Below are 23,491 nucleotides of genomic sequence, written 5' to 3' on the forward strand. Positions count from 1 at the left end.
TACGGAATTTGTAGGAGAAGAAGCTGATGTGATACGCGTCCAGCAGACGTTTCTTGTAATTAAATTTTACAATTTTGTGCAAGACAAGGCTTCGTCTCCCTGTACTTTGGTAGAGGTTCTTGGTAATTAATAACGGACTTTGCTTGGCCAGCCCGCCTAAGACGATGCATCCTTCGATTTAAAGTTGCGGCAGCTTAAGACCTATATATAAATATATATATATATATTACCTACTGGCGGTCGCCAGTAGGTAGTTATAGTTAGGATTTTTTTCAATGTTAAATCTCAAAATTCTATTTGGAATAACTTTGGCACCGGTTGACGAATCTGCCTGAAAATTTCCTGAAAATGGCCTCGCGGGGTTCCGGTCCTTCCCTGAAAGTTTGGGGGGGATACGTTAAGCGGGGGCCGAGATAAAAGGGGGGTCCCAAAACGCGTTTTCCCCATGTTAATTTCCATAGGGCGGTCGATTTCACTTTTAGCCCGAACGGCTGAATAGATTTCCACAAAACTTGGCAAAATTGTAGGGACTGGTAGCCCGATGTGCCTTTGCTATGTCTCAAGATATGTGCTCCAGTGGATTTTGAGTAATTTAGGTTCAAAAAAATATATATATCTATAGGCGCTCTCCCGTGCGCGCACCGGAGTGCGCTCCAGGCGCGACACGCGACTTGCGCGCAGGAAGCTGATTGGCTCTCAGTTGTCTGTAAACATTCTAAACAGTCCGGAGCGGCCGCCATCTTGTGTCTCGGTAAAATCGAGACACAAGGGGTTTGAAAAAAAAAGGGGCAAATGACCATAAGGGGGAAGAGTAGACCCCCTCTGACCCCCTAGGTTTGATGTAGGGACTAAAATAGGGTCCTGCAGGGCATTAAAAAAAAAAATTCGTTTTGCGCGGGGGAAGCGCATGGTACGCGCACCGGCGAAGCACGGGGAAAATCCAGGACCATATTTATGAAGGCCTTGCGCTGTTAGTTTTGCGCTTCTTGTGCGTCAATTTTTGTGACGCACCAGCGGTGTAAAAAAATGCGCATTGTTATGCAATATTTAAAAAGTGACGCATCTATCTAGATGCGTCACTTTTTAAATATAGTGCAACGAGGTACATTTTATTACACTGCTGGTGTTATGCGTCACTTTTCTGTGCGCACTCCTTATGACATTCCAGATGTGTCATATTTAATGTATGACGAATCATGTTGCAAGGAGTTACAGATACGTCAGTATTTCTGACATATCTGTAAACATAAAAGTGATGCGAGGCAGGTGCAAGATTTTGACGCAACAGCATCATAAAAGTGACGCAGAGAAATCTTATAGATTTCAGTACGTCGTTATTACCAAGCTTTTTGCGGGGGAATGCCCCCTTTGCATACATTATACCTGACGCAGATATAATGTGGCGCAGAGTTTTAAAAAGTGACCCATGTACCTAGATGCGTCACTTTTTAAAAATAGCGTCAGGTATAACGCATGCAGAGGGGGTGTTCTCCCGCAAAAAGCTTTGTAATAGCGACGCAGTGAAATCTTTGAGATTTCACTGCGTCAGTTTTAGGATGCTGTTGCGTCAAAATCTTGTGCCTGCTTTACAGCAGGTATTAGACTGAGGCAAGACCTTTCACATGCTGCTTTCCACATTTGAAAGGACACATTACTGGAGTTGCGTCACTTTTGTGACGCACTCCAGCAATGCGTTACTTGGAATGTCATAAGGAGTGCGCACAGAAAAGTGACGCATCGCACCAGTAGTGTAAAAAAATGTGCCTCGTTGCGTTATATTTAAAAAGTGAGGTATCTAGGTAGATGGGTCACTTTTTAAAATCAAGCGCCACATTATATCTGCGTGAGGTATAATGCATGCAGAGGGGGTGTTCCCCCACTAAAAGCTTTGTAATAGCGACGCAGTGAAATGTTTGAGATTTCACTGCGTCACTTTTAGGATGCTGTTGCATCCTTTAAATATAGTGCAACGAGGCACATTTTATTACACTGCTGGTGTGATGCGTCACTTTTCTGTCCACAGTCCTTATGACATTCCAGATGTGTCATATTTAATGTATGACGAATCATGTTGCAAGGAGTTACAGATACGTCAGTATTTCTGACATATCTGTAAACATAAAAGTGATGCGAGGCCGGCGCAAGATTTTGACGCAACAGCATCCTAAAAGTGACGCAGAGAAATCTCATAGATTTCAGTACGTCGTTATTACCAAGCTTTTTGCGAGGGATTGCCCCCTCTGCATACATTATACCTGATGCAGATACAATATGGCGCAGAGTTTTAAAAAGTGACCCATGTACCTAGATGCGTCACTTTTTAAAAAATAGTGTCAGGTATAATGCATGCAGAGGGGGTGTTCCTTGCAAAAAGCTTGGTAATAATGACGCAGTGCGTCACTTTTAGGATGCAGTTGCGCCAAAATCTTGCGCCTGCTTCACAGCAAACCTTTCACATGGTGCTTTTTCCATGTGAAAGGACACATTACTGGAGTTGCGTCACTTTTGTGACGCACTCCTGCAATGCGTTACTTTTGTGTTTACAGATATGTCAGAAATACTGACATATCTGTAACTCCTTGCGAATTGATTAGTCATATATTAAATATGACATATCTGGAATGTCATAAGGAGTGCGTCCAGAAAAGTGACGCATCGCTGTTTTCACGTAGCGATGCGTCACTTTTCAGAAATGAGGCCTCCAGTTTATTCACTGTGTCATAACTTTCTTTTCTAACACTCACCTTCTTTCATTCCTCCTACTTCACTTCCTTTCACCTCTCATACCTTTCTGTTCTTTCTTACTCATTCTCCTTTCAATTATCAATGCACTATATTTCACTTACTCTTCATTTTTTAAGATTATAGCTCTTTGATGAGAATTGGAGGTAGTTCTGAAAAGAACTTTTGGTTTTCTTCTTTTAACTGAACAGGAACAAAAACAGGGAATAGAAACTGCTCAACAGGAGCAAAAAGAAAAGAAAAAAATTAGGGGTGGGAAGGGCAGTGATGGTTCTCCAATGCCCGAACCATGAGCAGGACACTTTGCTCCCCATAGGTGAGGAGTTGATTGCAGTATCTGCATCTGACGACCCCATGGTTAAATGCAGGTTGAATGTTTGCTACCTGCCCCTGTGATTGTTCTCTTCCAGAAGAAGTTGCTCCTCCTGTTGATGTAGAGGCCCCATCTCTGGGAACCTCTTGTGCCAGAGCCCTGACACTTTCCCGGGCAAAATTCTGGGGGTGCCTCCTCTCCACATGGCGAATCATGGTGAAGTTGCCAAAAGAGTATTTTTTTTGGGGGTTACCCCGTGACAGGACCTGTTTGCAGATCCTGCACTCTACTTTTGGTGCATTCACCTTCTTCTGGTCTGCTGGAAACTTAAAAAATTTCCAGATGAAATGTTCTTTGACCTTCGGCTGAGGAGGCTCTTCATCAATGAAATCATTGGAGTCATCTTCACTGCTGGATGGTCTGGCAGCCATGATGAATCCAGGAATATGGAGCAGCAAAAAAGGCAGGTCTTTCAGTCACAAAAGTGAAAGAAGAAGTGAAGGAAATGGGTGGGGATTTCATTCATTGTAAAAAAAAACTGTTAGCAACCAATGAAAAGTGTTATTTTAGGGTCACATGACCCGACGCGTTTACGCTGCGCGCTCCGGAGCACTTCCGGTGCGTTTACGCAGCGCGATCGTAGGCGCTTCTGGGGCGCAAACGTGGCGCGATCGTAGGCGCTTTTGCGTGCGTTTAGGCGCCGCGCACGTAGGCGCTTCCGAGGGCACTTACGTTGCGCGCCGAAGTGACGTCATCAATCTTTTATAGAAATGCATAATCATTTTCCATATTAAAAAAAACAAATTTTATTTGTATGGTACGAAATGTTTTGCATTATTATTAACTTTTCATTCATATTTTTTTTTCACGAACGACAGTTGCGCTCTGGGTGCGCTTTCAGATGAGCTCTCGGAGAAGCTTACAGGAGAGCTTAGCTGAAAGCTTCCCGGAGCGCGCACCCAGAGCGCAAAAGAAAAAAATTATATAAAAAAAATGAATACTTAAAAAAAAACAGCAAATTGTAAAAAAAAAAAAAGGTTAGAAACTCGATATACAAAGGAATTAGCATTTAAAAAACCTATGAAATTCACTGAAAAAACCATAGGTTTCACACCAGTTATAGTTAGGAATTAGCATTTAAAAAACCTATGAAATTCACTGAAAAAACCATAGGTTTCACACCAGTTATAGTTAGGAATTAGCATTTAAAAAACCTATTAAATTCACTGAAAAAACCATAGGTTTCACACCAGTTATAGTTAGCTGGAAATTTTACTGATATAAAACCATTGAAATTCCCACGTTATAGTTAGATGGACTCACTATAACTTGCGCGTGCAATGCACTGCTGATGATGTCTTATTAAGCCAGTTAACCAATCAATTTTTAAAAACCATCCATTTAGACACTTATTTAAACATTTATTCTTCCATCAACTTTTACATATACATATATAAAATATATTTATTTTTCAGAAAGACACACATTCACTGGATGGTGTCATCAGTGATGTCATGAGTGATGTCACTCACCATGTCATGAGTGATGTAATATGTGATGTCATCAGCAGTGCATTGCACGCGCAAGTTATAGTGAGTCCATCTAACTATAACGTGGGAATTTCAATGGTTTTATATCAGTAAAATTTCCAGCTAACTATAACTGGTGTGAAACCTATGGTTTTTTCAGTGAATTTAATAGGTTTTTTAAATGCTAATTCCTAACTATAACTGGTGTGAAACCTATGGTTTTTTCAGTGAATTTCATAGGTTTTTTAAATGCTAATTCCTAACTATAACTGGTGTGAAACCTATGGTTTTTTCAGTGAATATATATATATATATTCCAACACAGCTTGTCCGCAAGGAGCATGGACCCAACCAGGGCGGTCTCGGTGTAGGGGGCGGACGGCCTCCTTACAGATCCAAAAAAACACTTCAAAGTCCGAAGAAAAAGAAGAACACCAGACCGGACTTCTGAAAGATAATGGTGCTATTTATTCCCAAAAGAAACAGCCTCGTTTAAACCTGACGCGTTTCAACTATGTAGCTAGTCTTGTTCACAGGTGAGCTGTCTGACTGGATTTGCTGCGTGGCTTAATGTTTTATACGCCAATCACGGACTTCCTTGTTGTTCCGTAGTCCTTACATACTGCAATCCACGCGGACAAGCTGTGTTGGAGTTATTTGAAACAGGAGCAGGACCAGCCGACAGTGTGACAAGCAGCAAAGGCACGGAGCATTTCAGCCCAGTATTCTTGTGTAACGCTGCACGGCAAGGGAAAGTGAATGGATACATGCCGTTCACGATGGACGTCGAAATTTTAAGGTACTGCCATGTATTGAGAGAAAAGAAACAGCGGAAAACACTGAGCAAATGATTATTGGTTTGGAAGGAACTCTGCACATTTGACATTTTTGCTGTGGAAATACCAGTGATTCATTTTCACAAAAGTTTCAACCTTCCAAATGCATGTTGGGGATTGCAGTATGTAAGGACTACGGAACAACAAGGAAGTCCGTGATTGGCGTATAAAACATGGAGCCACGCAGCAAATCCAGTCAGACAGCTCACCTGTGAACAAGACTAGCTACATAGTTGAAACGCGTCAGGTTTAAACGAGGCTGTTTCTTTTGGGAATAAATAGCACCATTATCTTTCAGAAGTCCGGTCTGGTGTTCTTCTTTTTCTTCGGACTTTGAAGTGTTTTTTGGATCTGCAAGGAGGCCGTCCGCCCCCTACACCGAGACCGCCCTGGTTGGGTCCATGCTCCTTGCGGACAAGCTGTGTTGGAGTTATTTGAAACAGGAGCAGGACCAGCCGGCAGTGTGACAAGCAGCAAAGGCACGGAGCATTTCAGCCCAGTATTCTTGTGTAACGCTGCACGGCAAGGGAAAGTGAATGGATACATGCCGTTCACGATGGACTTTGAAATTTTAAGGTACTGCCATGTATTGAGAGAAAAGAAACAGCGGAAAACACTGAGCAAATGATTATTGGTTTGGAAGGAACTCTGCACATTTGACATTTTTGCTGTGGAAATACCAGTGATTCATTTTCACAAAAGTTTCAACCTTCCAAATGCATGTTGGGGATTGCAGTATGTAAGGACTACGGAACAACAAGGAAGTCCGTGATTGGCGTATAAAACATGGAGCCACGCAGCAAATCCAGTCAGACAGCTCACCTGTGAACAAGACTAGCTACATAGTTGAAACGCGTCAGGTTTAAACAAGGCTGTTTCTTTTGGGAATAAATAGCACCATTATCTTTCAGAAGTCCGGTCTGGTGTTCTTCTTTTTCTTCAGACTTTGAAGTGTTTTTTGTATATATATATATATATATATATATATTTTTTTTTTTGACAAGTCCGAATCAACACAGCTCACGCTCACGCTGCAAACGGAAATCGAGTAAAGCCACAGACTCCGTGCTCTCGTTTTCAGTGCTCTTTATTCGTGAAGAATAACAGCCCACCAGTCGCCATGACGCGTTTCACCTCAGCCGAGGCTTGATCACATGTCATGTAAAGAAGAAAGGAAGTGACATAAATAGTAAAGATAATCACATGTTCGGTAGTGCATCCTGTTTGAATTAAAGGGATATACACCAAAATAGAGTAAAGGGCACAGTGCCCCATTTACACAGTAGTCAAATCCCGAGTAAAATTACTTGATCATTTCATATTCACATTCTATGTAAACAATTAATGCCATAGTTTCAGTATTTATGTGCAAACAGAGGCAAGTCTATATAAAGAAAATCAGAACAATTCTAAAAAAAAAGGTAGTTTCTTAAGAACAAGTCCTTAATTCATGTATTTACACAATGTACAATAAATAATTATTGTTATTTACAATAGTTATCATAGGTAAAAAACATTAGAGCAAGCCTCATGAATCCCAGAGAGAAGCTCTCATATGTTTACGTTGTTTTTGTGAGACTAGGATTCAAAGTTTTACATAGTTTATGATATGATGTTGTGGGAGTTGAGTAAATTTAACGGTGTAATGAGAATTATACCCAAGTGGGTAATGGTGATACCTATTATCAACCATCCGATCTATATCATGTCTGTTTTTTACCAGTTACTTCCCTGAGGGTCGTTAATACAAACATAAATTAAAGTGTCTGTGCAACCAAAGGTTTAAACTAATGTTCATAAAATTCTCATTAATATGCAGGCTGCCGAATACATTCATATAGATCTGAAAGCATTTCATCAACTATAAATTTGCCGGCAAGATACATTATAAATCTCTTCACAAAGTCATAGACATGTGTGAAGATCTTCAGTGCTGTTCAATCCCCCAGGCTGTTTGCTATTAAGTTCGAGGATGTATCGGGTGTCCAGTAGACGCAGTTTGCCATCTCTGTCTCCCCCCCTACTCAATGGTTGGACAGAGTCCACCAAGTAGTATTGTAGCAAGTCTGGATTGCTCTGATGGCACTTCTCGAAATGCCTCGCTACTGGATAGGCCTGGTCCTTCCCTGAGATTGCTCGTAGGTGCTGTAGGATGCGCTTGTGGGCAGGAAGACGAGTGCTCCCAACATATTGTAAGCCACATGGGCACAATAGTATATACACCACAAATTCCGTCTTACACCCCAGCTTTTGTTTAATGGCAATTGGTTTATCATGGAAAGGACTTGCATAACGGGTTTTATTGATGGCGTGCTTCCAGGCTTTGCAAACTTGGCATTTTTTAAAACCTGTAATACGTTCCCACCATTTCTTGGGAACGCCCAAGGTGTTACTAACAATCGCACTGCCTAGCGAAGATGACTTCCTAAAGGTGATCTCTGGTCTGTTTCTTACTAGATCGCCAATAACCGGATCCCCTTGTACAAGGTTCCAGTTTTTGGAAAAAATCCTGCGAATCTCAGCATGTTGTCGACTGTATGTGACAATCGCCCTACACTGCATTTTCTCATTAGATGCAGTTATAGTTTCAACTGCAGTAGTAGGGTTAGGACAGATTCCTAGTAACTGTTCTCTTGTCAGTTTCATTGTTTTCTTTATGGCATCATCTATCATTTTGTGGCTGTAACCTCTCTCCAGGAAGCGCATTTTACATTGATTTTGAGCCAGTTTACATTCATCCTCCGTGCTGCAAATGCGCTTTATTCGCAACATCTCCCCGTAGGGGATGCTGCGAATAAGATGGCGAGGGTGGTTGCTAGAGGCATGCAACAAAGTATTTCCGGCGGTTGCCTTTCTGTGTAATTTGGTTTCTATTTTGCTGTTTTCAACATATATTTCTACATCCAGAAAATTTACTGAAACATTACTCATAGTTGAAGTAAATTGAAGGTTTAAATCATTCACATTCGATTGATTGAAAAGCTTTATTCGAGTTATAGGCTCATAAAAGCACAAACATACATTTTAAAATACATACATTTTAAAATACATTGTAGTTAAAATTCATATTCCATACATAAAACTACATTTAGAACAGTTATGCAAGCTTTAACAAGAAGGATGATAAAAATTACTATAAATTTCAATTCATATTGGGAGATAAAGCCCTCCGCCTAATGGACCATGCCCACCCCAAGTACTTTGCTGTTCCCAGCGCAATGGGCATGTCAGTGGAGGTACAAATAATTCTCAACCCCTCAACACCACTAGATACCCCAAGGTTTCTACAAACTGGAGCCAACCATGCTCTCCTTGGGTTTGCATAGGCTTCACACAAAAATAAGAAGTGGGCTATACTTTCGTTAGGAGCACCACACACCGGGCAGCATGAGGTGTTCGAACTTCTCCACCTACCCGTCAATGACCTCAGGGGGAGGGAGCCTGACCTTAACTGGAAAAATAACATCCTGTCTATCGGGACAGTAATACTGTCCCAGTATTGTTCTAATACAGGGCTCGTTTTAATTTCCAGAAATCTACCCCCCATTGTTTCGGATTGTGTACTCCCCCAGAGCCTTTCTTCTACGTGATCCCAATAGACGGCCTTGACGGTATTTTTGCTTGGGAATACTTCCCCGGAGCGATTTTCCCAAAGGTTAGGGAGACCAAGCTCACCAAGAACAACCCTGAGTGTCTTCAACCATGATATTTTATGGAAAGTATCTGATTTGATTAAGGCTAAAAACCCATCAGCATAGTGTCGGATCTCTGGGGTTGTCCAAAGCCGTCTCCAATAGAGGAGAGGCCTTAATCGAGCATTCACATTCAATTTTGCAACAAAATCGACAGCACTTTCCATTGAACCCCTCCAGATAAAAAACAGGTCGTCAATATACCTGAGGTACAGTATTGCATGATATATATATATATATATATATATATATATATATATATATATGTATCCACCTCTGTGCGGCTTCTTAAAGTTTACCGAGCCCTGGGGAACCGCCACCTACCCGGTGCTTTTCTTAAAAAAAATTGCCATGGGCTGCCACCTCCCCGGGGCTTAAATTTGGAAAAGCAGAGTTGGCCACGTGGACCACCCCTCAGTCTGGGGGACCGCCACCTCCTTGGAGCTTTTGTACCTTTGAATGCGGGGGTAACACAGCCTCCCCATGCCACGGGGACCACCTTCTCCCAGGGGCAAATAGAAATAAAAGAGGGGGCTATGCAGCCCCCCTCCTGGAGCCATAGAGGGCCCTGGGGACCGCCACCCCCCAGGGCCGGCTCCTGCAATGTTCTGGGGTGCCTACACCAATGCAGTGTGCTACGCCAAGCCATAGCAAACTCTACTCCACTTCATACAAGCGCAAGCATGTAAAATGCTCTTGCTTGCACAAAGTGAGGTAGAATTGCTTTTGGACAGAGTGTGCTGCATGTTTAGCAGCTCCCTCTGTCCAACAGCAATGCTGGCTCCCGCAGAATGCTGGGAGAAGGCAGGGACTGCGGGGGCCTTCAGACTCCCCCGCGGTCCCCAATGTGAGAGATTGGGTGGCTAGTTGATGACAGTTGCGCTTGATGGTACTGAGTTCTGGAATGTACCAGCTGGCATGTTTGGGGATTTTTTTGGATTTTGTAGGTTTCAGTAGAGCAACTTTGTCGGCGCTTTTGGTGATCCAGGCAGTGAAGTTCTGGACAGCCTGATTGAGGTTTGTTGAGGTCTCAGGATGAAAGGTGGTGAGGGCCTCTGACCACTGTGTTTCGGTGACCTTGTTCCAATTGCGGTGGTAGGAGATCTAATGCCTGGTGTGCTGGGCTTTGGTGATGGTGAAGTGTACGATGGTGTGGTCAGTCCAGGTGAGTTCTGTGGTACAGCTGAATTTGATTTTGTTGCTGGATGTGAAAATGCCGTTGAGTGTGTGTCCAGCTTTGTGCGTGAGTTCGGTGACCAGTTGGATGAGGTTGATGTTGTTGAGGTTCTCCAGGAGGGCGATGGAGTTGACGTAACTTGGGTAGTCAATGTGAAAGTTGAGGTCACTGAGTAGGATGCAGTGGTGGAAGTCAATTGCTAGGGGGCAATGAGGTTGGGAATGCTCGGACCCAGGGGGTCTGCAGACGAATTTGCCTCTTTTCGTGGTCTTCTGAACGGTTTGTAGTAGGAAGTTGAGGTATTCCATGTGATGTGATGGCGACGCCTCCACCTGGTTTGTTGGTGCGGTCTCAGTGTTTCATCTTGCAGCCTTCAGGAGTGGTGGAGGTGATGTCTGGGTTAGAAGAGGGGTTGAGCCACATTTCAGTGATGAAGACAATGTCCATGGAGAGGGTGGAGATGGTGTCCTAGATTTCCATGGTGTGTTTGCAGAGTGAGCGGGTGTTGACCAGGATACAATGGAATAGTTGTGGGTAAGTCTTTGTCTTGTGGGTTGGAGTGGTGAAGATCTTTCGAAGGTTGTTCACAGGAAAAGTGGCAGTGTCATAAGGTGAAAGGTCCTTTGGTAGATCGTGGGGAGGAGGAGATGCAGCTGATTCTGCATCCAAGGTCCAGGTCCAGGAGAAATTTAGCGTCGGGTGGTGGGATGGCCAGGGTCCTGGTCCTAGGCGTTCTTCAACCAGCAGTGCGCTGGTGATGCACCAATTGCGTGTGGCTGCCGCATGGTCGTGCAGAGGCCTCCATTAGTAATCCTGGTGGGTGGTACAAGAGCAGGCAGTGCAGGAGTCGAAGGCAGCACAAGGACAGGGGTAGCGGGTGGGACAGGGGTAGTGGGTGGCACAGGGGCAGCAGGCAGCACAGGGGCAGCAGGCAGTGCACGGTCATCAGGCACTGCAGGGACAGGGCAGCAGGCAGCACAGGGGAAGCAGACAGTGCAGGAACAGGGGCAGAGGGCAGCACAGGGGCAGCAAGCAGCACAGGGATGGGGCAGCGGACAGCCAGGGGCAGCAGGCAGTGCAGAGACAACAGTCAGCTCAGGGGCAGAGGTCAGCGCAGGGTCAGCAGGCCACACGGGGAGAGCAGGCAGGGCATGGACATGGGCAGAGGGCAGCGCAGGGACAGCAGGCAGCGCAGAGACAGCAGGAAGCCCGGGCAGCACAGAGATAGAGGGAAACCAGCTTACCCATAACCATGGTTATGCTGGCCTCTGTATCCCTCAAGGCCTGAACCTCCATCCCATAGATTCTTGGTCACTGCCTGCACTTTACTATACTGTCGGACCAGTGGGCCAAGTTTTCAATTTCCTCACCACCCAGGGAAACGAATGTGGCTTCAGTGTAACTCCTGCAATCCACAGATACACTTTTCACCACAATCCCTACAGTGGCAATTCCCTTGGTCAAATCACCAGCACAGCCCAGGCTTTGTTGGATCGAAATCCTTTCCCTGATACCCTGTCTGAATTTGAATGTAACATATCACCGCTTTGGGTTTCTTTTAGGCTCTCTTTGGGTTTCTCTGTCTTTTTAAATGTGGCCCCATCTTTCACCTGGAGGGGGCCCGCCCTAACACTCATCACCGTGGGAGCTTTTGGGCACTGTGTGCGTATCCACTCATCAGCTATCTTCCCCAGCTCGCTAGGGCTAGATAACTTTGAGTCTACCAGATGCTGGTGTAACATCTCTGAGGTACAATTTGTATGTGTTCTTTTACAACTAAATTGTGTAGGCCCTCTTATGTATTAACCTTTTTAACCATAATCCAGCCATCCAGTGACTTCACAGAGTCATCCACAAAGTATACCCATGTCTGTGTTGTCCCCTTGTGTATGCTCCCAAATCTTTGTCTATACTACTTTGAGGTAAGACCAAACAGCTCAATGAGTGCCTTCTTCATGTGGGTGTAGAACTCTGCCACCACATCCTCAAGTGTGAGCAGTCTATCTCTCCCAACTGTTGGTATCAGTTCCCAAAGTAAGGACCCCCACTGTTGTGCATTCACCCTCCTCATCCTAGGAGCTTCCTCATAGGATGCTAGCTATGATTCTATGTCATCCCCTCTGTGTATTTAGGAACAATTCCCTTGAGCAACATGGGATCATATGCACCTCCTGTGATTTATTCTGCCTCTCCGTTGCTGACACAATGTTCTTGGAATCTCATCCCCAGCTTGACTCCTTCCCCTAACTTCTAGGGTTAATTCAGTGCCAGCTGCCTTTCTTAGATCTAAAGGAGGATGAGCTAGACTGTCACATTTTATGATCTCCTCATTGAGGAAGTGCTCGTACCATTCCCATACAGGGAGTTAACTTGAAACGAATTGTTGGGACCCCACTCTAATTGTCCCCATCATGTTCCTCGAATTCCACATCATCACCTTCTTCTCCACTGTCAGTGGGGGGATCTCCTCTTCCAGCTGGAGCTGGGTCCTCCTTGATTCCTCCCAAGTTTTGAGGACTTTCTCAAGATACCCTTTTTTAGATGCAGTATTTCCTGGGAAAAGATTTCTCTCACTGCACAGTGACATCAGAATATTAATCTTGAATGTGGGCAGGGCAGCCCAGTCGATTCCCCTCCTCTCCATCTGCTCTCCATCTTTGAAGACTTGCAGGAGAAAAGTTTTGCTACTTTATGCTTTTCTTCAAGAAAAACGGTACCTTTGGAATTTCAAATATTGGCAACTTAGTTAACCTTTTTGCGATTTTGACTTGGCAGTCTCTTTCAGTGGTTACTAACTTTTAGAGACCTTGATCATCAAAATCCACCAGAGGGTTCCGGATATAAAAATGTTTTTATTACTTGAAAATGCAAATGCAAAAAAGCATTGGTCAACAAAACATTTGTAAACTTCGGGTTAGTGTGTGTACTCCAGCCCAGGTTGGGCAAACAAAACCGACAGGGAAAAGGTTTAAGGGGCCAGACAGAAACCTCAGGACAGTTACCTAGCCACCAGAGCATTTTTAAGACAAGTTCCAAACCTTACAGGAAGACCACCATATACATCAATGGAGTGGTCCTGATCCTGAGAAACAGGCAAAATGATGGTCAAAGGATGCTACGGTTGGGGTGCATTTGACAGGGATGTATTTGTGGTGGCCCCTCAGTCCATGGTTGATGAGGGGCAACTTTGACCATAAAGATCAAGGTCCCCCTGCATTGCAGTAGCACACCAGCTGATTTTGGGCTACCAGCCTCTATGCCCTGTGGTTGGAAATAAATCCTTAGGTGGAGTTGGTGTCACTTGGGTACGATGCATCTAGACTCTGATATTACTCCCTCGTCTGGCAGACTAGAGCAAAACTTTTGGCTATCTCAGATTTGCCCTTTTGTGTAGCAGTAACTGGTAGCAGCAAAACTTTTGCTGTGGTTACCCACTTGCCGGTTGGGGCTTCTTCATCTCTCTTGTGTCCCTGAAGCTGGTTCCAGAAGAACAGCCAACTGATCCTTACCATTAATTTTGCAGGTTTGAGCTGGGAATCAACTTTCCCCCAGGCCATTAGCCACAGCCACAGGCCAACCTTCGCTAGCCCACAGTGCAGCCGGTGCAGTCTAATCATACTTTAAAGTATCAAAGCTGTGCTAGATTGATAGCATCATTTAATGCTTGGTATCCCAAAATCACCTTATTGAATGGGGTGGTTCTCGGTCTTCCTACGAATCGTCAATACTTACCATCCTCCAATACAAAATATCACAAATGTGTTTTAACTGAAATAATTCTTGCTTGGACACAATTGTAGGGCTGTCTGAAATTGGAATAATATTTTAGCTGGAATATTCATCTTTACTGCTGAAACTCAACCAGACAATGATAGTGCCATTCTAATAGACGTTAGTAGCGTATGGACATTGTCATGTGGAGTAGCCACATTCTATGTTCCAAAGTATTTATGTTACATTTTTGAAAAGAGAGTTTGCATCTAGCCATCTTGCATGGTCTAGAGGTATATGTATGGCCAATAATTCCAATTTAATTGTGATAATCTCATTGGAGCAGGGCCAAGACTGATGTGCATACAGCTGGGTCTAATGTGAGGTGGCATGGTGAGCAAAAGAATGATGGGTTGAAATGTTACCCTGAGTGAATGCCATTGACTTATTGCAGATAGAAAATATAAACTAGAGCAAAATGTTCTAGACAGGGTGTGCACTACCTGGTACACTCCTACATGAGTGTGTATAAACAGTTAATCTGAAATACATTAAAGACTTTTCACAAAAGAAAAACAACATTGATCATTGATTAAAATCATTTCCAAAAACCAAGTTCGTTCAAGGAAGTGAATAGACCATCAACCAAATCCTTCTTATTGATGCGCTTCTTTTATTCACACATGGAAAGGAAGTCTAAATTAAAAATGAATTCCAACAGTCCGTATTACTCTGATCCCAAACAATGAAGTGCGGTTTGTTCTTCAATCCCAATGCATTTCGGGTGTAACCAGCACCCTTCTTCAGTGGATATCTACCAACAAATATATTGTATTTGTATCTCAAAAATATTGAATGAACATTGCTGTTTAAGTTGTAACATGCACTAACATTTTATAATAGACCTGTGATATCCGTGAAAGTCCAGAAGTACAATATAAAATGAACTTAAAATCTACTAGTTGATGAAAGACCACCAGAATATAGTGATTGTGGTGACAAAAAATCATCAAAGCACACAAGTAGTACAAGTGCCAAACGTGCCAATTCACCCTGTGTGTTGAATGAAAAGAAACACTGTGCTATCGAACGTGATGAAAAAATATATCTACCTAATTATAATCCAAAAAAGGCCTGAGACCAGATCTGTAGTTAAACAATCCAAATATATCTGAAACTGCCTGTGGAGCCAAAATGAATTCAGTCTCAATGATTGCTTGAGCCTCATGTGGATAACCAGCGTGTATACCATAGTACTCCTGCAAGTAACAAGGAGTACTCTAAACTCACCCGGCGTATGGCAGCGCCGCTTGTAGCCGTGCTATGTGCTCAAAAACACGCAGAATAGATTCACTAAGGATCAGACGGTCGAGTATTATCTGCAAGTAATGTATAATCACTGTCAGCGAACACCAAAACACTTACTAAGTTCTGAATGTAGCTCTCAGTTTCCAACTCTCCTCCAAAGATGAGAAATGTTCTGCGAGATAAAAAGTCTATTACTACAATGTCACGGGTACACTACCAAACAAAATACTCTCTAGTCTAGTGTTGAAATCACTTATGGTTGTGAGTGATGTGCCCTCCTCCTCTGAACCGTGTCCGATGCTGAAATGTTGTCCCAGACTTCAAGGAACCCCGCCATAAATAAACGTTGGGTGCGCTGCGTGCGTGAATAGTAAGAATGGAGAAAGGATTCTAGGTCGTTACAAAGCACTAATGGGTGGCCATCTTGAAAGGACTGGATTCCTCGGATCACACTCACGTAGGAGTGTACCAGGTAGTGCACACCCTGTCTAGAACATAGCGCTCTAGTTTATATTTTCTATTTGAATTGGTGGTAGGGTGGAACCACTTCAGGGAGTGCACACCAAGTTAGAATATTATTGATTACTAGGTAAACTTTGCATATTGGTTTAACTTGAGTGCGCACAAGCTGTGGTAAGTACTCCTGATTGACTTATTGCAAGCATTCTCCTTTTGCCTTTTGTGTGTTTGATGAAATGCCCTAAGTGGCCAAGGGTATGTCCAGATGTTGTCTGTTAAAGATCTGCAGAATGGTTTTCGTGCTGTTGTTGTGGTGATGGAATCTGTTTTTCACATGGTACAGCAATTTTCTTGAGTTTTCTGCATGGAATAGCTACACCAGTGCTTCATAACCCTGTGCATCACCTTAAGATGAATACGTTTGAGTGCACCTTTGGTACACAATATTAAAAATATATAAAATGACTTTGTGGCTTCCTTTTCATTAGCTCACTAAACAAACTTACTTCTCGGATCGATTTCTGATCAGACTCTTTGAAGAAAAGGATACAGTGGTTGCCAATATTAATTTCTCCAGTTATTCAGGAATGAATAATGATAAAACACTCATGGTTGTTGTTCAGCATCTCTGTAAAGATTGCCCAGAGTGGTGGTATCTGGTAATGATGGGAACCAGTTGCCTACAGATGTGTATTTTGATATACCAGAATGCCCTTTACCCTCAGGCATACAGAGCGCCTGATATTTTAATTTCCTTCTTTTGGAAAATTTCTGCTTAAGGCTCTAGGGTGTGCTTTTTAATGATAAATTATTTTTTTATTAATAAACAGATTAACTGTGTTCTCTTACTTTTGCTATATGATGATTGTTATCCATAATTGACTCCCTTTTTTATCTTTTGAAACATTTCAATGTGATTGAGCCAAGTTCATGTTATGGAAAGACACAAAATTAATGAATACATAAATCCGGTACAGCTAACCCTGGAAATCAAAATCAGTCCTGGTAAAACTTTTTCACCACCCTCACACTACAGAAGACCTCCACTCAAAACAAGTCATTGAGGCATGCTTGGGTCATGGCAGCCAATCCTGTTTTAAGAACAGTCTCACATCCTGAAGCAAACAAGGAAAATGATAGAGTGGCAGAATGGCCAGTGCAGCTCTGCAGTGATCAGGCAACAGTACTCACAGCAATTATTATAGCAATCTGTCAAAGTCCTTCATAAACAGAATATTACTAAAATGTTCACATCTTCAGGCTAATAACCAAATCAAAACCTTTGGCCTCTTAACCCACTCCCATGCGCTCAAGGAAGGTGGAAGGGTAGCAGAGTAAGACCACAAAACAGCCTAAGCATGTCCAGTTACAGATCTCAGAAATGGAAGGAATAGTTTCATAACTGAAGACACCACATACTTCGGGTAGGATTCTCTCTAGATGGATCTGAACACTAACAGCAATATTCCTACTATGAGAATGGAGGAGTCAGGCTAGGCTTCCTAAGCAGTCTGATCTCTAAGTCCCTTTCACGAGTCCATATGCTCTCAGGAACTGTGAATAAGAGACCAAAAACATCTTCAGGAAGCTGGGGATCAGAGAACAAAAATATCTCTACTATATTATTCAACATAAATTCAAAGAGAGTCCTCTGAGCCCAAGGAAGCCACATCTTCTTTTATGGCCTGTAAGTATTTTTGTCAAAATGACAAGGATTATAGAAACTTGTGAACCCTTGTGTCTTTCATCTCTATTTTCTATTTTCAAATCCCTTTCCTGGTCAACAATCACATTATTAGGGGCTGCCAAAGACAGCTATCAATGCCTCTCAAAATGTTCCTTTACCAGTCCCTTCTTGGATAACCCTATGAATATTCACATGTGCATCCAGGGTACTCACCAGCACCACGGTTAACTTAAAACTTTGCATCTGTTTTTGGCTTTGTGAGTGAGAGACATCGGCATCTCCAGTTTTCTGATTTTCAAAATGTTTGTCCATTTCCTGAGTATTCCACTGAGAACTCCAGGGTGGCAACTGAGAAGTATTCATATCTCTCAAACCTCTTACTTTCACGAGCTCTGTCTCCACAGCCCTCAACTATTTTCTCAATTGAATTAATTTGACATTTCACTCTTTTTAGAGTACTATAGGCCCTTCAATTCTACAAATTCACCCCTGCATAAAGAACTTTTATTTTGAGTCATTAGTCTGACACATTGCTACTTTTTCCATTTTGCCTTTAGCAGTGACACTGTTTTTATTAGAGTGCAATCTGCATCTCCATCCATCTCAGAAGTACAATTGATTGTGTCCCTGAGGGTGGAAGACCTCGGAGTGAAAACGTTGCTTTTCCCTTTCTGCTTGGTTTATTTTTGGTGGCAACATAACAAGGCGGTGTCAGTGTGGATTGCAATCATCCAGGCTTTTAGTTCTTTCAGAATTCAGATTGAAGGTCAATTTTCAAAGTGTAGAGAGCAAATCGCTAATATGTAGCCAGCCACAGGACTATGCTCCAGTCTCAGCGACTCATCTCACCAGAGCTCCTTGACACCACTGTTGTGCCCAGTCGCTGGACACTCTCCCCATTGCTGTTCAAAGTTAAGAACTCATGGATTCATGTCCCATGCTCTGTGTTGGTACATTGTGAGTAGTAAAAAGCTGTTTTACTTTATTTAAATATAAAGGAATCGTTATCAAGATATTTTTTGGCCAAGATGTGTTTTGTGACTAAGAAATCTTTTACAATATGTAGCTTCTTCAGGGCCTATTCAGAATTAATTACATAGTGACTGCTAAGGATGTAGATAAAATACAGTTCAAATGAAAATATGTCATATATATGTTGTAATGGAACGAAGTCCAGCCCTTCATATAGTACTGTAAGTTGATCAATCATCAATATAGTTGAGATTGTACACACTATTAAAATTTGTATGTGTTTTTATCCTGTTTGCAGTCTGGTTTTTACACTTTTGAGGTTCTTCACCATAAGGTTAATGATAAAGAAATTTCCAAACTGGACAATTTGAAAAAAAATTATCTGTTTTACCAAAAGACAACATTCAGGAAAGACAATCACGTTGATCGAACAGTCTGATTCATCACAGGATCCAACATGAAGAGTTTGAAAATTTATAGAACCTTACCCAGACATTGGGATATTTTATGCTTTGATAAGGAAATATTCCAATGCCTATTAAGACATACTAGCCATTAAATTTAGGAGAGGAATTACCCTCAAAATCTATTAGACCTGAGTGATACTATTAGATATTGAAAGTAACCAACCCTTGAAAAGATAATTTAAAACACTTGGATTTTTCAAATGTTGGAGAGTGCATTTGTTTTTGTTTCACTAACAACAAACAACTAGAATTTTTGGACTCTCAAAACTGAGAACGCTTTCCTACTAATGAATTTATAAACAGTAATTCAATATTCTAAACACATGTAAGACCATGTTTAGCGGTCGCAAACAGCGAATTGAGCTATGAACAACTGCTAAAACGACCTGTAGCATGTATCAACCCTATTAAGCCTGGTAAGGGATGTACCAAGGATGATCCTTCCTAATAGCAAGTTACAGGGGCATGTATGATTATTTTGCAACCAGAATGTAGTTGCAAAACTATCACAGTTTATCGCCTACTTCAAGTAGGTGGTAAGCTAGTCGCAAATGGGAAGGAGTCTTCAGGAGACCCTGGCCCTTAATGATTGGCAGCACATGGACCACTGCCTACTCCTAAAAAATTAAACTGAAATGTTTACTTTTTTTCTTTTTTAAATGCATCCTTTAAGGAAATTGCTGCATTTAAAAAAACCTGCTTTATTGAAAAAGCAGTCGCAGACATGGTGGTCTGCTGACGCCAGCAGGCCACTATCCTTGTGGGTGCTGGTGATTCACAAAGGGTTGTAAATTGAAACCTCCCTCATGAATATTAATGAGGCAGGTTCCTTGAGAACTATTTGGGAATTGCAAAGTGTCTGAGACACTGTTGTACATGCCATTTTGCGATTCCCTAATTGTGAATCATAAAAAAATCACACTTTGCCAGTCGCAAAATGAAATGGGCATACATGTGGTCCTTTGTCTCTGTAGGATCTTTTGTGCATGTTCTAAAATGTAAAGAGGGTCAACCATTAGATCTGTCAAAGAAAGTTGGAAGGAACACCTTATAGCCTTTAAAAATGTTGATGCTAGATATCCCATGTTACTACATATTGAAAATTCTGCATGCAGTATAAAACAATCTCAAAATAAAGTTTGTAGCATTTGAAAGCATTAAACCACATAAGAAAGCTCATATTGGAAAACATAAATAGAAGGTTTTTGTATCTTTAAGTTGGAATTTTTCACACATCAGTTTCATCAAGATGAAGAATTATATATATTTTTTAAATCATACAATTCAATATTATTGTTCCAGATTGTTCATCGCACATCAGAAGGCTAGATATCATTGCACAACTCTCATGAATCCCTAGTTTGAACTTCAACATTAGATCATGGTAGAGAATGTTATGCCATCAATGTTCAATCTAAGCTTAACATCAGGTCTATTCCCTCTCAGATTTAATGTCTAAATTTGTAATTAGAGTTTCGAGGTGATCACATAATCATTACATGTTTTATAATTGAATGAATTAATCATTTAAAAGTGTTCACACTTTTTCACAATGCTTCTGCTTCTTTCAGCAAATGCTGATGTGCTAATAGATCTATACTATATCTTTCTGATTAGCCTCCTTCCAAATAGCTTATAACGCTATAGAACATTTCCACTGACTGCCATCATTAAGTATCCAACTCTCATTGCTTCAATTTTTTTTACCAACATTATTTTATATTGAGTGTTAACATACAAATCTGCTGTAAAGATCATACTTTATGCTTAAACTGAAAGTATAGCAATTTAAACATTTTAATTCTGATTTCCTCTACATGAAAGTACAAAGCCTTACACTACATGCATATGTTGGTAACTTCACAATCTAGCATTTACAAACCGTAAAGTTGGTTTATTAAGAGGATGACACGTGGTACCCCTATGATGGCCACCACCATAAATTGCATAAAGCTTATGGCAGCTACAAGCTGTAAAACTGACAGAAGATCGACATGAGCTACCATGCTCTCTCGCAGGTATAAATTCATCAACCTTGTATGCTTACAGAGAAAAAAAATCCAATCTTTAAATCTCATAAAAATACATGTATCTGGCATAGTGTATTTAATTAGAGCTCTGTAATAATGATCCAATTAAATTGAGATATACCTCTCTCTCTGAATAATGGCTCCTAAATGAGGTATAATTTTGTGCAACATTCATCTCATGTGCTTTGGCAAAACTATTTTAGCTGGAAATCAATCTCGCTAACCAGTTTAACTTCCTATATAAATGTTATTCTTTTTTATCATGATCCAATACATTATAACTTACCTCCTCATGGCTCTTGAAAATGTATCAGATTTTTTATGTCATTGGTCACTGTGAAATTAAATTGAATTGTGGCCTTTTAGGAAACTGGGTTATTGTGTTTGTATCTCAGTACCATGCTAGTCAGATAGCTCCTTCTTCCTAGCTATTGGGAAGCACCTAAATATGTTCCATGTATCAAGTTAATGCAAGATACTATAATCTGTGCATACCCATGGGTCAAGTCTGCTCTGTATTTCTACCTTCATGACTCGTATATATGTTTGTAAATAATTAATAATTTCAGCTGACAATGTTCATGCTAGGCATTCATGAGATTATAATACTGTTTGGAAATTAGGTTCAACTTTGGAACCTTCACATATTAGATTTGGACTTTATTAATTGATTTACAAGCCGTGATTTAAAACTTTCACGCTAGAATTTATTTTTTCAATTGTGTAGATATAAGTCAAATTTATGTATGACTTTTGAAACAACAAAATGCTGACCTATCAGGATTAAGGTTACTTTACAATTGGTGTTCGGTTTCAATCCCAATTATGCATGTTTAGTGACATATTGCTTAACCATTTATTCAACTTAGGATCAGCTGACTTAAAAAAACAATTACTTTCACTATGGTATTGGCATTTGATTTCCGATTTGTATGATTAGATTTTTTTCAATTAGTCATAAATCAGTGTAAAAAATAGTTTTTATTTCCAGTGTTTTTAGCAGTCATTATGCAATTATTTATGAGTAGGTCCTGAAGAAGTGACAAATTGTAAATTATTTCTTAGTCGCGAAACACGTGTGGGCCAAGGTCTTTCTTGATAAACATTGTTTTTATTATTGAATAAACTGCATCAACTTTTTAGCCTGAAGACTAATTTGAATCTCTTTTATTTAAAAGGTGTTGACCTCAACAGCCTGTCCTTCAATATAGAATAGTGTCAGAAGATGAAATACTTATGATTTGAGGTCTTCTCAGGATCAAACATAATCTTTTCCCTCCATCGAGTAGCCACCTCTGATAATCCTTTCCCTTACCCAGCCAGAAGGTGGGACGGTAATGGGACATGCGATCAATTTGATGTTGCAGGACCATTTGGTAAGGTTGTATGTGGCCCCTTTGTGAGATGTGCTGCAAGGGGCGGGGGTATTCTTTAATGGAGTTACATTCTCTGGACTATTGGAAGACTAAAGGGAAAGCCTGGTGGTGGCGATACAACGGAACAATTACAGAAGGCCCTCCGAGGCATGGCTCCCAGGAAGTGCCCTGAACTGGATGGCCTCTCTGTAAAATATCACCAGACATACTCTGCTGATTTACTCGCTAGGCGCCTGGAAACTCTCTACCCTACCAATCCACATGCGACAAGCTTTATTAATAATGCTTTCTGAAGCCTGGTGAAGACCAAATGTCTCTTTTTAGCCCCAGTGATGACCACCTCTGCAGGGCTTTATTCAAATATATATATTTATTGACCAGTGGCAGCTGCCACTGGATAGTTATAGTTAGGCTAGCTTTTCTATAGACAAGGCATTTATTATTTTACTAGTAACGTTTGTGCCATTTGACAAATCTTCACAAAACTTTCCCAAAAACAGAAAATTTGCCTCACCTCATTCCTGCAAGGTTTTGGGATGATCCATCAAGTGGGGGTTGAGAAAAAAGGAAGGGGTCAAAAAAGGTAATTTCCCCATGCATTTTCCATAGACTTCTTTAGGCAGTGCTACCACAAAATCGTCTGAACCGAATTACCCCAAAGTTGGCAGGAGGCTAGATCTTAGTCCAACGATTGTGCTTTTTGTAATTTGGTGTAAATCCATTATGTAATTTTTCAGAAATTAATGTTGAAAAATATTGTACATCTAGATTGTTGGGTATGTGAGTGTCTCGCAAGAGTCTCGGGGAGCACCAGTTTAACGATTGAGCATTCTTATTGAGCCATGAAGCTTTTTTTGGGGGGGTCATCTCACTCCTGTGGGAGTCAGACTCCTGCGGAAGCGAGTGCTCTGATGGTGTGCAAGCAACATGAGAGAAATGTTGCTGGCAGACATTACAGGACTAGGGGACTTAGTCCCCAGTCCTAAATTTAACAAATAAATGCTATAAGTGGGCATGGTGGGGGGTACCCTGCCACCCTAGGCCCCATGGGTGGACCAAGAGGCTCCCTGGGCCAATTTGTTTAAAAAAAGGCAAGTTTTACATTGAACCTGTGGGACTCTTGCAATAAAAATATGAAAATTGTGGCTCAGGGCCACATTCTTTAACTAAGGGGAGGAGGCGGCCACTTTAC

This window comes from Lissotriton vulgaris, chromosome 1_1, assembly GCF_964263255.1.
Source record: "Lissotriton vulgaris chromosome 1_1, aLisVul1.2, whole genome shotgun sequence".
Taxonomy (NCBI): Eukaryota; Metazoa; Chordata; class Amphibia; order Caudata; family Salamandridae; genus Lissotriton; species Lissotriton vulgaris.